Source organism: Talpa occidentalis, unplaced genomic scaffold (genome assembly GCF_014898055.3).
Source record: "Talpa occidentalis isolate TD23 unplaced genomic scaffold, MPIMG_talOcc4v2.1 talOcc4.2, whole genome shotgun sequence".
Classification (NCBI taxonomy): domain Eukaryota; kingdom Metazoa; phylum Chordata; class Mammalia; order Eulipotyphla; family Talpidae; genus Talpa; species Talpa occidentalis.
In genome coordinates this window covers 112,431,209-112,445,638 of record NW_023602073.1, presented here as the reverse complement: position 1 = coordinate 112,445,638, position 14,430 = coordinate 112,431,209, and the positions used below count along the sequence as shown (strand labels likewise).

Here is a 14,430-nt window from a genome sequence, read left to right as displayed (position 1 = left end):
CAGAAACTAGAAGTGCAGGGCCATCCTGGCGGCGCAGGTGGTTGAGTGCCGCACTGTGAAGCTGTCTGCAGCCTCTGCAGCGTGGGTTCAATCCCGGCTGGCCAGCAAGAATCCCACATGGCGAAGCAGACCTCTCCTGTCTCACCCGCTGCTCCCCTCAGCAGTGTATTTCGTCAGTCTGCCTGTTCTGTTCCCCGCTCTGTCTCCGGTGAATCCTGTCACCCTCCCATGCATCTGGCCTGTACCCCAGTTCTTGTATAAAAATAAATAAATCTTAAAAAGAAACTAGAAGTGCAAGGTGGAAGTTACCAAAACCAACCTTGGGTGCATCTCAGTGCAACTATTAATAATAATATTTGGTTTAAAAATGAAACACCTGTACAAAATGCTTAATCTGAGGGGCTCCTGGGACAGGAGGTGTAATATAGCATTTCCACAAACCAGACAAGGCCTACTATCACCCTGGGTAGAGATCACATTTCTTCATCTGCTTTGCATGGTCCTTTCATCTGGACAGTTCTGATATCATCACTGCTTTGTTCTGTTGACTCTTCCAATCCAATTTCCCACAACTGAGTGAGCTCTATGAAGTGAATCTATGAAGTCCCTCAATCTCTTCCTATGGCAGTTAGAGTAAAGTCCAACTCTTCACCATGTCCTAGAAAGCCTCGTGTCTTCCCACCCTTGCCCAGCTGGCCCCACTAGATTTTAAACTTCCAGGGAACACATACCTTGCCTGTCTGTTTTCTTTGCCAGTATGGCACATGGGAGTTGCTCAATATATTTTCTCAAAGAAATAAATATGGTTTATTTTGAGTTGATGAAAGAAAAAAAGTAATGCCTTGCTTAGTGATAGCAATAAGGAAATAATTCTAAATCTCTATGTCCTAAATATTATTTCTCTCTGATAATAAAGTTGGATAGCAGAAAGTGTCACAGAGCTAAGTCTTCTCTATTAACAGAGGTATTAGGATGCATACTAATCATTCTGATTCTACAGTCTTCCAGCCCCTGCCCACCTGGGGAGATACGCGTGAGTTATAGGAAAGCTATTGTTTTCAACAACATTAGGTCAGCATGTTTGCTTTAGGCACACTTGGCGTACAGGAGGAGGAAAGATTTTTCTTAGGTTGATCTAGAGGAAATTGGGACGTATGATGTTGATGGTAAAGAAATACTTTAAAGTCATGATTTTGAGATCATGTTGTGTTCTTACACAACTGCTTTCTGTTGGATTCTTTTTAAAACATGCTACTGTTCAGTTTTATCATGAATGCCTTTCCAAGGACAGTAAATGGCTTTACGCACTATGACATTGTTTCCATGGCAACTAATGTATTTTAGCAAAGAGAGATTGTGATAGAAGTAGGCTAAAAAGGACAAATACAGAATTGGCACAGTGTGAAATGTGGGGCAGTGTGTGTTGTAGTAAAGAATTTTTTTTCTGACTTCTTGTTAGGAAAACCTGTATAACTAGATCTTGGCTTCATAACTCATACTAATAAAATCTTTACTGCACCCAGTACTGTCTAATATTTTTCTGACGCCATTCCTTTAGTTGGATTTTTTTGTTGCTTATTTGCTTTAACATGATTATCATTCCATCAAAATACAAACATTTGTAGTTCCATCCATTTTAAAATATTTTACCTCTGGAAACTATCCTACTTCTCTGCTGCCCTTTATTGTCATGCTTCTTGAGAGTATTGTCTATACTTGCTACCTGTCTCCACACCATGTTAAGAAATCAAAGTCATTCAAGTGATGCTTTCACCCTGCTTCTTGATGCAGTTGACCACACCTTTTGTCTTCCACGCCTATTACAACTTACCTCTTTTGTTTACTTATAAGCTATCATGCCTAAATACACTTTTTTAAGATTTATTTATTTATGCATACAAGAACTGGGGTGCAGGCCAGAGTTGAAGGCAGTGAGAGGATTCACCAGAGAGTGTGGGGAGCAAAACAGGCACATGTTCCAAAACACACTGCAGAGGGGAGCAGCGGGCAAGACAGGAGAGGTCTGCTGTGCCATGTGGGTTAGCTCCCTGCCTGGGCAGAGATCAAACTCGTGCTATAGCTTTATAACACTGTCTTTAACCCCTGTGCTACCAGGGAGGCCCCTAAATACATTTCTTACTACTCTACAAAACATCAAGTCCCATGTATTAGCTGGTTTAACTCTGGTTTAATGGGAGGAAAGAGCACAAGAGACCATGGTGACAGTTCACAGATTATACCTGAGAGTAGAATGAACAATGATGTAAAAAGTATATAAATAAAAAATGAAAATAAATAAACACTGGTTTAAAAAAAAACTTAGAGATCCAGGTTACCCTGATTTGTGCATCTGCATGTACCTGAATTGTTTTGTTATATAATTCCCCTGCCCCATCCAGCCCCCCACTACTATGCTCTTAAATAAGCTCTGAGTGGTGGACGGCACTCAGTTCCTTATTTAACAGAAAGAGAAACCAAATGATAGCAACCAGTCTAGGCCTGAGTGAGACCCTCATTTATGTTTTATTGGGTCACATGGTACATTTAATAAATTTAAAACATTTTAAAATTGGCCAGTTTTGTATAAAAACTGAGATATCTAGCATCTCTTGGAAAAAAAAAAAAAAGGAAAAACTATGACACTGTTTTCCCAGGCAGTGTTGCAGCTGCCCTCTCAGCTGGCACAGGGCTCTTCATCTCACCCCAGTCCCGCTCACCTGCTTTATTCATTTATCTTACCAGCCTGGTCCCTGTGAGTTGTTGAAACAAATGACCCTTGTTGCACCTCCAACCGTCACCCAATCACAGAGCAAACAAATAGCAGAACTAGGGATGGAATTTGTTCCCAAGCCAACTGCTGCCTTCTTGGCTGTGGACCAAGTTTCGAGAGTAATTCATTCATAGGTCAGTGGTGAAGCATCATTAGGTAGTAGAGTACCTTACTCTTTTTTGCACCTTTTACTAAGGTGCAAATACTAAGGTCTTGAAATAGACCCTGCAGTTCATTGTACTAAGTGCACTGTTCATATTTGGGGTGTCTCCCCCTCCTCTTTACTTTTTCAGAAGTAAGTTTTACGTGTGTCAGTTGTGATGGGTCAGCGGAGGTGCTACAGCAGAGTGTTAATATTTATATGTGTATAGAAACAATGCATAGCCTGAAGGGAAAAGCGCCAACATCCTTGCAGGAGTTCCAGATTTTCATGTATTACCTTTTCAATACAGTAAATACATATTTATGTAAAAGAAGTAAAAATGAGCACAGAAGTAAAAATGAGCACAGCATATAGACAAGCACTGGCCCAGCCCCTTGTTCTCTGTACGCCCTCCCCAGTAAGAGAGACATAAGGGCTGTCTCTACCAGACCAGGCCCTTTCCTTTGAATTCCTTTAAATTCCTTCAAGTGCACGCTCAGTGTCAGTGTGACATGGGGGTGGCAGTGACTTGCTAGCACCTTGTCACTACTCTGTGCTCCTCACCATTGTGAAGGTGTATGCCCACCTTTATTAGATGTGGGGTAAGGTGAGGTCAGAAGTTACCATCTCAAACCTTGAGAGAAGGGTCATGTGTACAGGAGAATGAGCTAATCCAGAGCCAGAATGAATGACTAGAGGAAGATATGTTTTTCTAGGGCAAATGGAGCAATGAGGAACACCTCACAACCAAGGACCTTGTCTGAGTTAGGTCCTATCTCCAGGGTCTGCCTCAGCTTTTGGAAACACAGGAGACCATGGTGACCCCGAGCATGGGCCATCCCACACACTGCACTGCGTGTCTATCTGCTGCTGTAGAGGCCTCCGGGAGCCCACTGTGAGAGTAGGCTTGTTCCCGGGCTGCAGGCAGGGAGCCAGGAACCGCCCATGCGCCTGGGAACATTGAGGAGTTTCTATGTGTGCTCTGTATGGGTCTCAGCTTTCTCTAAGATTGTAGCAGAGTCTGGCCCTGCCTGGTCTTTTTTGTGCCTTGGATCCTGAGTTAAGAATAACCGAAGGAACACTGCCCCTGTTGACACGCTTGATAAGGGAAGTTGCTGTCAAATGGCTATTTTATCCTCGGTCTCCACTGACATCACACCACATACCCTTGTGAGATTCTCACTTTAGTTTTGATTGAATAGAGCTATGATCGTTGGAGCAGAAAGGAGCCATTCAGATGTGAATATGTGAAGACGTGTCTTGTAATGTGCAGACACTTTTTGGCAGGTCAATGAATATTTTAAATCTTTTGCAAGTAGTAAAAGGGGTTGAATGGGGAATAAAGAAGATTCTGTGGCAAGAGAAAAGTATACCTCATTTCTCTCTCAATCTTCCATTCTTTAAAATAATCAAACAAAAATCCAAGCCATGAGTGAAATCTTAGACTTGTCTTGGCCCTTAAATCTCTCTCATCACATGTGAGACATGATTATGACTGTAATGTATTGAAACTTAGTTTCTCAGTCACATTTTTTAAATAAAAGGGAACAGTGGGTAGTATGAGAAATAATAGCACATTCTCCAGATTGGATATTTTGTCATTTATAGCTAAAGTCACAGGATTAAATTTAAAGAAAATACCATCTTCTGATTTATGTCCATGCTGTACATGTGGGTGCACCATGAATATATACGTTCACCCTTCCCCCCACACACACCCCCCTGCTCCTACAGGCAGGAGGGATCTGCGACGGCTTGGTTTTAGTGCTGTTTCGTTCCCTTTCATCTCTGTCCCTCTCATCATTGTTCTGTCACCACCCTCTTCCTCATCAAGCCTCCATCGGCAGAGCTGGTAAATCCCCTGTTGGGTTGCGACCCCTGTGCTCAGGGCTGTTTACCCACCAGCTGACATTGGGGAGGGGGTGGACAGTGAAACAGGTGCTGTCAGAGCAGAGTGGAAATCTCGTTCCTGCAAAGACATGGGACCAAAGGAAAACCAGAGTGGAAAGTAATTTTGTCCTGAACCCTGAAGGCCGATTAGGAGGAAGTTATACTTAACCAGCAGAGCTGGTGAGAGCAGAATACCAATGTGAGGAATGTGCTGGGCACTGTATCTATCTCTCTGCCCCTTCATGGGATGGAGGTAGGTTGAAAATACACTGGTTAAATGCAGAACTGTGCCCCAACTGACTTCTGACCACTGCCTCTTACCATCCTGCCATCCTCTTACCCCACTGCAATCTTGTAGACTACCAAGCTCCTTGCCATTCTCTGATGCCCCCTTGCCAGATTATTTCTTTGCCCAAGCTGTCTTGTCACAAGGTGGTTGTGGGAAGAATCTTTGGGAGATGGCCCCACAGATACTGGGAAATGGTGAGGGCTAGAAGGAGAGCTATATCAAGAGAGAGCTGAGCGTTGAGGCTTTCTTAGTTTTATTTTTAGAATTTTCTCCAAAATTAAAAATTTGTGTGTGTTTTCCCACAGATGGGGGATTTGATCTGATCTACGTAGGAGAGAAGTTAATTTTTTTGGTCAGAGCTCTGTCTTTTGGCTTCCATTCCTTGCAGTTGACCACATATTGTCAACATTTATGGATCAGCCTTTTCCACTGGAGAATCTGGGTCACTCCAGTCATATTCTTCAAACAGAACATCAGCACTACCTCATCAGGAAGAATAAGAGCATGGAAAATGCTCTAATGCCCGCAAGCCCACAACTGAATACACAGTCTGCTACTGAAAATGTCTGTGTAACTGCATGTGTAGCTCTGTGTCTGTGAAACATACATGTAGGTAGCAAGTGTTGTCTACTTAAAACTTGTGTATTCCCAAAATCTAGATTTAAAATAAAATAGGAGAATAATTGGTCAGTTTTTAAAAATGATATTGAGTCATATAAACTGTACCTCTATTTCACTTAAACATTTAATGACCAAAATTTATTTGTTCTCAACTTTTCTGAAACACCACCTTTATTTAAGAAAGTGATACCTGCTTTAAAAAGCAAATGCCACTCTTTATTTTAGATGGCTGGCCATGTGAATTTTACTTTTGCACAGTTCAATTTCATCCATTCATATCCTCTTTGAAACAATGGAGCTGATACCTAAAAATATCTGGGGCCATGTGTGCTTACAAAGTATCTTTGAAGTTAAAGCTGTGACATCCTTCTGGTTTACGGCTGCAGGATGATGCATATATGTATTGTCTTTGTTAATTAACTCCATCTGTTTAGTAAGCCTGGAAAAGAAATTGGATGGTGCCGATTTTATGTATGTATGGATAAGATTCCTTGCATAGTAGTGAGCCAGCAACTCTAGCCAGGATTTCAGTTTTCCTTTTGGTACTGGTTGCTGAAGTGCTGTGGAATGAAGGCTCACTCTTTCAGAGTCTCTTGTTGAACTGGGTGAGCTTTGAGGTCACAGTTGTACCATATGCATGAGAAATGTTATCTTGCCTCTCTACTTAGGAAAAGGGCCATAGTGATTCTCCAAGTGTTACTTCTGTTGCACTTTACACAGAAAATTCTACATGGAAATTAGATGACAACCTTCCTACACCTCTATGGACGTGTTCAAGAACAGAAGCCAGACTTCCACTGTGTATGTTCCCTTTGGGACAAATTCTCAGTACTGACTTACCCTTTGCTAGCTCTAGGAGAGTCAGTTAAAATTTCTGGACAAACAGAAGTGTCCAGATTCCAGTGAGTTAGCCAAAAGAAAAAGCATATACTGCCCAGTGGTATCTCATCTCCTTGGTTGGTTTCAGAAGCAGGAACAAGATGGGGTGACGTGGGTTGCTAGTACAGGCAGCAGAGGCACACATTGTTATGAGCACATTCTTTCTTCAGCCTCCATGCTGGTTCTCTTGCATGTCTGTAGTGAGTTCATGATTTCAGTGCCTGTCTGCTGAAGACAATATATGAGTTTCTAAGTCTCTTCCCCCTCGTCTTTTTTTCTTCCCTTCATTGTGAGTCATCTTTGATTAAAGAAAACAAAGATGTTACTGTTAATTATGTGTCCTTCCAAACAGTACAAAAATTCTCTTTTGTGTGAGTGATGAACCTTTAGGGGCTAGTGAGGAATGGGTACTTCATCTTCAGAAAGGTTTTGTTTGTGTTGGGGGTGGTTTTGATGGGGATAGTAATTTGTGATGGCAGAGTTTTAAACCACGAACCAGGAGGAATGATGCTAAGAATCATATTGAAAAAAAGTTGAGTCTTTTCTAAGATAGGAAAAATCATCTCAGGTATTTTTTGTTTGTTTTGTTTTTCAGATTCTTCAAACCTTTCACTTTCTGCCCTAACAAACTGGTATCAACATAATTCCATTAAACTTTTTTGTTCTCTATAGACACCTTATCAAAACTGAACCTTTATTCAAACAGCTAAAATTGCAAACAACAAATGAGCACATGAGCAAACTAGAAATCTGTCATCCTGCTCCTGGCCTTTTAAAGATTGATGTGTAGTGGGCATGGGTGCTATCAGAATCAGCGCTCAGCTTTGCTAGGGGCTTGGCACAAGGTTCTAAGATAATCCTGGGGCTAGAGTTCCATGGACAAGTTGGTGTGGACTGGTAGGTTGGCATGTTTCCCAGACAGGGGAACCCCAGCTAATGGGAAATGAGGCCATCCCAGGAAGGTTCTTTTAACAATGAGGCCCACCCACAGTCAGACAGGAAGTAGGACAGGTATAAGCTGTGGAGTTTTATGCCAAGAGTTAAATTGAAGCCACGGCTGGAAAATTTATTTTTAATATATCCCAACTATGGATGACTCACAGACACTCTAAAGAAAGGGTGTGTGTGTGAGTGAGTGAGTGTGTGTGTGTGTGTGTGTGTGTGTGTGTGCAAAACCGTCATCCTTAGCTTTACAGGCCCTTGAATGTTAAATCTCATGCTGGCTTCCTTTGGTGGTGCAGGACCAGGTCTTTGCAGTTGCAGGTGTTTGTGGCAATGTGACTTAGCAACAATTGTGTGAATGAAAAAAAAAAGATTGTGGGCAAATTGTGTGCAGCAAATGGAAATTCTGTTGTGGTACTTCGTGGGTGGTATACAGGCGAAGAGTGTTCACTTCTCTTTTGATATCTTTTTTTTTCTTCTTCTTCTACAGTTTTTTGAAGAAACAGGATGCTGATCTAGACGTGGAAAAAGTAAGTTGACAGATTCACACTGAAAGAATGTAAATTAGAAAGGATTTCCCATTGGGGCCTAGGGCTTGGTCCACTTTGAATTTGGGATTGTGACTCTTGAGTCCATAGGTTTCTAAAAGAGGTGAATTAGAGATGGAGATGGATATGAAATACAAAGTCTTAATTCAAGTAAATGAACTTGTTTTTTCCCCTTCCCTTAGTTGTAACACTCAATTTTTATAATTATGGGAACATATGTTTTTGCTGTAAGACGTTTCCCCATGTAGAAATAGAATGGGAACAGCTGTCCTGTGGTTGATGAACCCTCAGGGGCTGGTGAGGGATGGCAACCTTCTTCAGACTGATTGAGGGGGATCTATTTTGTACATTAATTGTAGTTTTTCATTCACTCTCAATGGCTTACTTCTGCCCTAGTTATACCTTTGAATTACAGTCACTGTGTTTAAGGTTATTTTTCATTCGCCTAACATTGGTTATTTTTGTGGGGGGGACGGAGTACCCACTGGGCATTAAGCACCATGCTGGACTTTGTTGAGGCAAAATGAATGTGATAGATGGTTATATAGGTACTTATATTATGCAGTGTCATAGAGCTGTGCAGAAAGGACTCTGGAAGTTCAGGGTGAAGGCTGGACCATCCAGAAAAGCTGCTGGTTAGAGGGGATATGGGAAGGACCCATATATACTTTTCTTCTATAAAGCTTTGCTAAGTCTTCTCTGCCTGTACTTCTCTCCTCTTCCAGGCACCTTGGCTTTTCTGTTCTGAGCTACAGCCCTTGATTCCCTTGCCACTCAGGGACTGATACTTCATCCTCTGAGAGTAACTTTTTGTTATTTTTTATTTCAAATTTGTGTATGAGAACTTCTTCTCCCTGAACTAGAGGCATCCTCTAAACAAACAGTGTATCTTTGTTTTAAGATGAGAAGTTATACTTTCTGAAACATCACCCTAGGACCTAACCTTTGATCCCACGCAGCCCCCACATTCTGCAGAAAGGTATGTGATCTACTTTCAGTCATGGCCTTTTCAGAGCATGCGAACCAAGGGGACTCAGCGAAATAGAAAAACCCTAGTCAGTTTGGAATCTTCACATGCTTAGGTTTTGACCATGGAAGCCTCAGGGTTGGCAAAGGTGCTTTTCTGAGCGGTTCTGCACTGTGGCTCTTCTGGGTCAGACGAGGTCCACAACAGGCTGGAGCCTTTGGGTGGCAGGAACCACTGCAACGCGGTTTCATGCAGTGCGGTTTCATGCAGCACCAAAACCTGGTGCTGCTTCTGGCTGTGGGACTGACTGCATGCAGCTCAGGCAGAGGTGAATTCTGCAGCCACGAGACAGACAGCTTATGGGAGAGGAGTGTCTATTAATTTGTGTTCCCCAATCAACCCAATACCAGAAAAATAACAAGACTCTGTAATTGGGGGTGAGGAGTCCTAAGTGGAATGAATTAAATTCTTGCTTCAGCCCTGCTACTAACTTGCTGTAAGACCTCAGGCAAATCTTTTCTCCTGTCTAAGACTCATTTTACTCATCCACCAAGGGGTCTCCTTTTTTGAACCAAGTAAAATCTTTCATTTTCTAACTTAAGAACATAAAACACTATTTTCTTATTTTGTTTTCTGACTTGGACCTTGGCCTGCAGTCTAAAGGTTGCCTAATAAGGATGCCACCAGTGACAGTGAGCTTGTTGAAGGTGGGACCATGTGTGATGTCCTTTCAGGCATAGCACCAGCAGCATGAATGTCCAGTAAAGGAATGACAAGTAGTACTGACCTCTCCTACGGGTTGGATATTTGTAAGGACTGAAGGAATTCAGAATAAAAGGAGCTAAGTGTGGGTTGGGAAATGCTTCTTGGGCTGCAGAAATGTGAACTTAACTGGGCCTCCCCTGGTGGCACAGCGGTTGAGTGCTGGGTTGTGAGGCTGCCTGCAGCCTCTGCAGCACCAGTTCGATCCCCGGCCACCAGTAAGGGTCCCACAAAAAAAAAAAAAAGAAATGTGAACTAACTTTGAGGATATGCCTTCATCCTCTCAGTCAAGTAGTTAATGACCTGAAAACACTGAACCACCCCAGGGGAGTTCACTATTTTAAAAGCTCTGGTTCAAAAGTTCCAATGCCAGAATCTTCTTTCTAAAGCTATAGAAGACTGTTGAGTACAGATGTGTCAACTCTGTGTGTGCGCATGTGTGCACACTCATGCCATGTTTATACATCTGCTAAGAATCTAGGATAAGGTGTGCCTCCATTGTATAAATAAATGATTCCTACTGGTCAACCCAAGTGAAGAAAAATCATTCACGTTATAGTATTTTTTTTTTTTTTTAAAGAGGCATGTATATTTATTTATTTATTTGTTTGTTTGTTTGTACATGCACTGGGTACAGTCAGAAGCGCGGGAGGGTGAGAGAATTCACCAGAGCGGGGAGCAGAGCAGGCAGAAGGACCGAAGCACACTGCTGAGGGGAGCAGCGGGCGGCAGGAGAGGTCTGCGCGCCATGTGGGACCCTCCTCCTGTGGCCGGGGAGCAGCCGGGGATCGAACCGGCGCCGCAGAGGCTGCGGGCAGCCTCGCAACCCAGCGCCCAACCGCCGCGCCACCGGGGAGGCCCGTTATAGTATGTTTTTTAAATGGAGTTTTGAGTTCTCTCAGTTAAACTTGCTTAAAAAGACAGAACTCTGTATGCTAAGTTAGCTGTATCTTGACTTGTCAAAGCTCAAAGAATAGTCAATATAAATTCTGTAACTATTAGTACTAATAATTTATTGGCCTTCCATTTTACTCTGAGTTCTTTAGATGCATTATATTTAACCATTGCAATAACCCTAGGGTGTTGTTTTTGGGGTGTACCACCACACTGTGTGCCCTGGCTGTTGTAGAGGAGGTAGGAGAGAGAGACTCTGGAGAAAGCGAAGAATGGCATGTGCAGAGCTCCCTAATATCTATAGGAGCTATACTTCTGAGTGGAGGAGTGTGGATTCACTGGGTGCTTGTGGGAACTGGAGAAGGCATATGCTTAGGGCTGCCAACCCCATGGCTAGTGGGATACCAGATTTAGCTTCAGAGCCTACAGGATGATGCTGAGTTAGCTTTCCTTCTTGGTGTCCCCTACCCCAACCTACACAGATTGACCTGTCCTACTGGAGATCAGGCACCAGGAAATACCCAACCTCTGTATAACTGAGGAAAGGTTGAGCTTCACACAGATTTCCTGGTGACTAGGGATCAGGAGAAAGACAACTCTGTGTGTGTGTGTGTGTGTGTGTGTGCATGCACGTGCACATGCATGTGCTTGCTTAGAGTCTGTTTTAGGCTGAAGAGCAAACCTTTTTAATTCTGGACCAAAAAAATTGTTGTATATCACCCATAATAACTGCCCCTTTCTTTTACATAAATCTCTGGATTGTAAACCTAAGTGCTGCTGTCCAAGAAGAGAAAATATGTGCCCTGCCAATTCAAATTTCCAAGATAATAAAAGATCCCTCTTCCTAGACATTATAAACTCAGGCAGATATTGATGACAGTTAGAAGATCTACAGATAAGAAAATTTGTGTTGTGATTTAAGGAAAGAGCTGAAAGCTTGAGGGTTAGCCAGTCCTGGATATAGAACATTTAATCCATTCATTCCTTGAACATTAATGAACCTATGTGGAACAACTGCTGTTCTAGGTCACATGTCAGCATATTCTGTTGCTCTGTTTTACATGTGAGAAAAATGAAAGTCAACAAAAATGAAAAGATTTGCCTAAGACTTACATTTAGCAAGTGGCAAGATCCAAAAGTAGGTGAATGTTCTCCTATATAGAAGCTCAATAGAGCAGAAGACAAATTAATCATCAGCCTTGTGTAATTTAACCGGTAATTTTATACACATTTATTTTTCTTCTCACTGAATTTTCAAGGACTTTTTCCTTCATTTGTGGTTTTAAAAATAGCAATGATGTATTTACCAAGGAGAATTTAGAAACTTAAATTAAAAGGGGAACCATCTCTTTAAACCTGCCATGGTCCCACCAGGTGGTCCCCTCAATGACAGCCTGACAGTGACTTCCAGGGATAGCATTCAGCAGCTCTGGGGGCCTGAGGGGGCCTGTGGGGCACTCATTTTCTTTCCATGGCTGGTTCCTAGGCTCAGGGATCATTTTATTGTATTCCTCATCTCGGTAGCATTCATCATGCTACAAGGCAAGAGCTGTTGCCAGGAGAGAGTGGGGAGAAATGCTGCCCACATTACAATAGAGAATCAAGCAAGCTTCCACCTACTCTGCACCATTTGTTTTTACATGGAGGCTTTCTCCTGTAGCTATGAGATGCTGCATAATTTGTTTCACTGCAGCCAGGCCTGCTGGGTAGAGGTTGGAATTGTTTGGTTATCTGCCTTGCATAGACTAATTGTCTGCTGAAATTGCATGCAAAACAGAGATTATTAGTAAAATATGTATGAAGAATGCTTTTGACAAAAGATGCTTTTGTCATTGCCCCTAAATACTTTTAAAAGCAGAGCTGCACTTGTTCTCAGATCATGGAATAGACCAAAAAAGTACATAAAAATTCAAACTTTCCCCTCAAGGAAAGTTATTACTGCCTACATTTGGCCAACAACAGAATTTTATAAGTAGAAAACCTTCCTTATTAGTTTACTATGGCTGCCACAACAAATGGCTGCAACTTGGTGGCTTAAAACATCAGAGATTTAGGGCCTCCCCAGTGGCACAGCGGTTGAACGCTGGGTTGCGAAGCTGCCTGCATCCTCTGCAGTGCTGGTTCGATTCCCAGCTGCTCCCCGGCCCACGGAGGAGGGTCCCACATGGCGTGCAGACCTCTCCTGCCGCCCGCTGCTCCCCTCAGCAGTGTACTTCGGTCCTTCTGCCTGCTCTGCTCCCCGCTCTGGCTCGGTGAATTCTCTCATCCTCCCGCGCTTCTGACTGTACCCAGTGCTTGTACAAATAAATAAATAAATCTTTTAAAAAAAAAACAAAAAAATAAAGGGAGATAGAGTGAGATTAGGTAAATATCCTGGTTCTCATCAAAAGTTCACCCCCAATTTAAAAAAAAAAATAGAGATTTCTTTTCATGCTTTTGAAGGTCAGAAACTAGTATCAATATGCCACAGGATTTTATTCCCTCCAGAGACTTTGGGGGGGAAATCTGTCCATGTATCTTCCAGCGTGGTGGTCACAGGCCCTCCTGAAATTGCAGCCACGTGATTCTAATCTCTGCCTCTGCCTTCACATTGCCTTCTCCTCTGTGTGTTTAGCAAGTCTCCTTCTGTATCCCTCTTATAAGGACTCCTATGATGGCTTTTAGAGCCCACTAGTAGTGTAGGATAGACTCTTCCTCTCTAGATCCTTAACTTTGGCATATAAGGCAATAACAGAAAGATTCAAGGATTAGAAAGTGAACATGTTGGGGAGGGGGCCATTGTTCTACTTACCACACCTTCTGTGAATTTCTATGTTTTTTTCCCTTAAAATGTAAAGCTTGCAACTGCATGTTTCACACTTTATTTTAGTAAATTTGATTTTCCTGGAAGGGGCCACTTGAAAGACCTAAGAACCGACCTTGCCTCCAAGGGCTCCAAACAGGCAAGGCCATGCTTGTTGTCTTTCTCAGATTGGATTAATGTAAGGACAGGAATCATGGGCTCTAAGATCCACAGAGGCCTTTGAAATCAGGCTCTCCCAATCTTAAGGGGCAAACTGAGCCTGGAGGTACAGTCATGAGCTGAGGTGGAACCAGCACCTACTGTTTTGAACTATCTCTTCTGCTGTGTTCTGCAAAACCCCAAGCTCTCTTTTTAATATAGGCCTCTAGGTCATCATTCATTTGAAAACTCTTCAGCATCTGAACTCCCCTCCAGGTCTCCCCCTACCCCTGCAAAACCGCCTTTCCTAGGCCAATAGCCCTGGTTCTTTTAAATATTTTTACAGATTTTGTTCTCATTCTGTTTGCTTGGCTGGATTCCCTTTATATCACTCTCTACGTGGCACTCAGATATGAACAATACTTCAAAGATCGCTTGACCGATAGAGAGTAAGAGTCACTATTAGGTCCTGTGAGATACACATGTTTTCTGCATCATTATATGCTATTCTAATGCAGAACAAGATTACATTTCTAATTTAGCTGCTCTGTTGCAACTTCAACTTGCATTGAGTTTGCATTCAATAAATATCCTTAGGACTTTTAAATATGAATTGCTTCAAACCCATCCTCTACCCCTACCACAAAGAAGATCTAGGTTTCTCTGAATGGCAGGATGGAATCAGCTTGGAACCCAGAATATAACCCAGGCAGGGATCAAGAGAACAGGTCGACCATGGGCTCATGGAAACAATGCCAGCAGGAAGTACTAAATAGGAGGCAGTA

General features: G+C 42.6%; 1 protein-coding gene across 3 annotated transcripts in view; it reads left to right on the top strand.

The window, feature by feature from the left end:
- FYN (FYN proto-oncogene, Src family tyrosine kinase) overlaps positions 1 to 14,430 on the top strand; it is a 199,794-nt gene that overhangs the window by 18,384 nt on the left and 166,980 nt on the right. For all 3 annotated transcript variants that reach the window (XM_037520246.2, XM_037520245.2, XM_037520244.2), the window contains exon 2: positions 8,024 to 8,063. The gene's annotated coding sequence lies outside the window, so the exon portion shown is untranslated. The remainder of the gene's footprint in view (positions 1 to 8,023; positions 8,064 to 14,430) is intronic.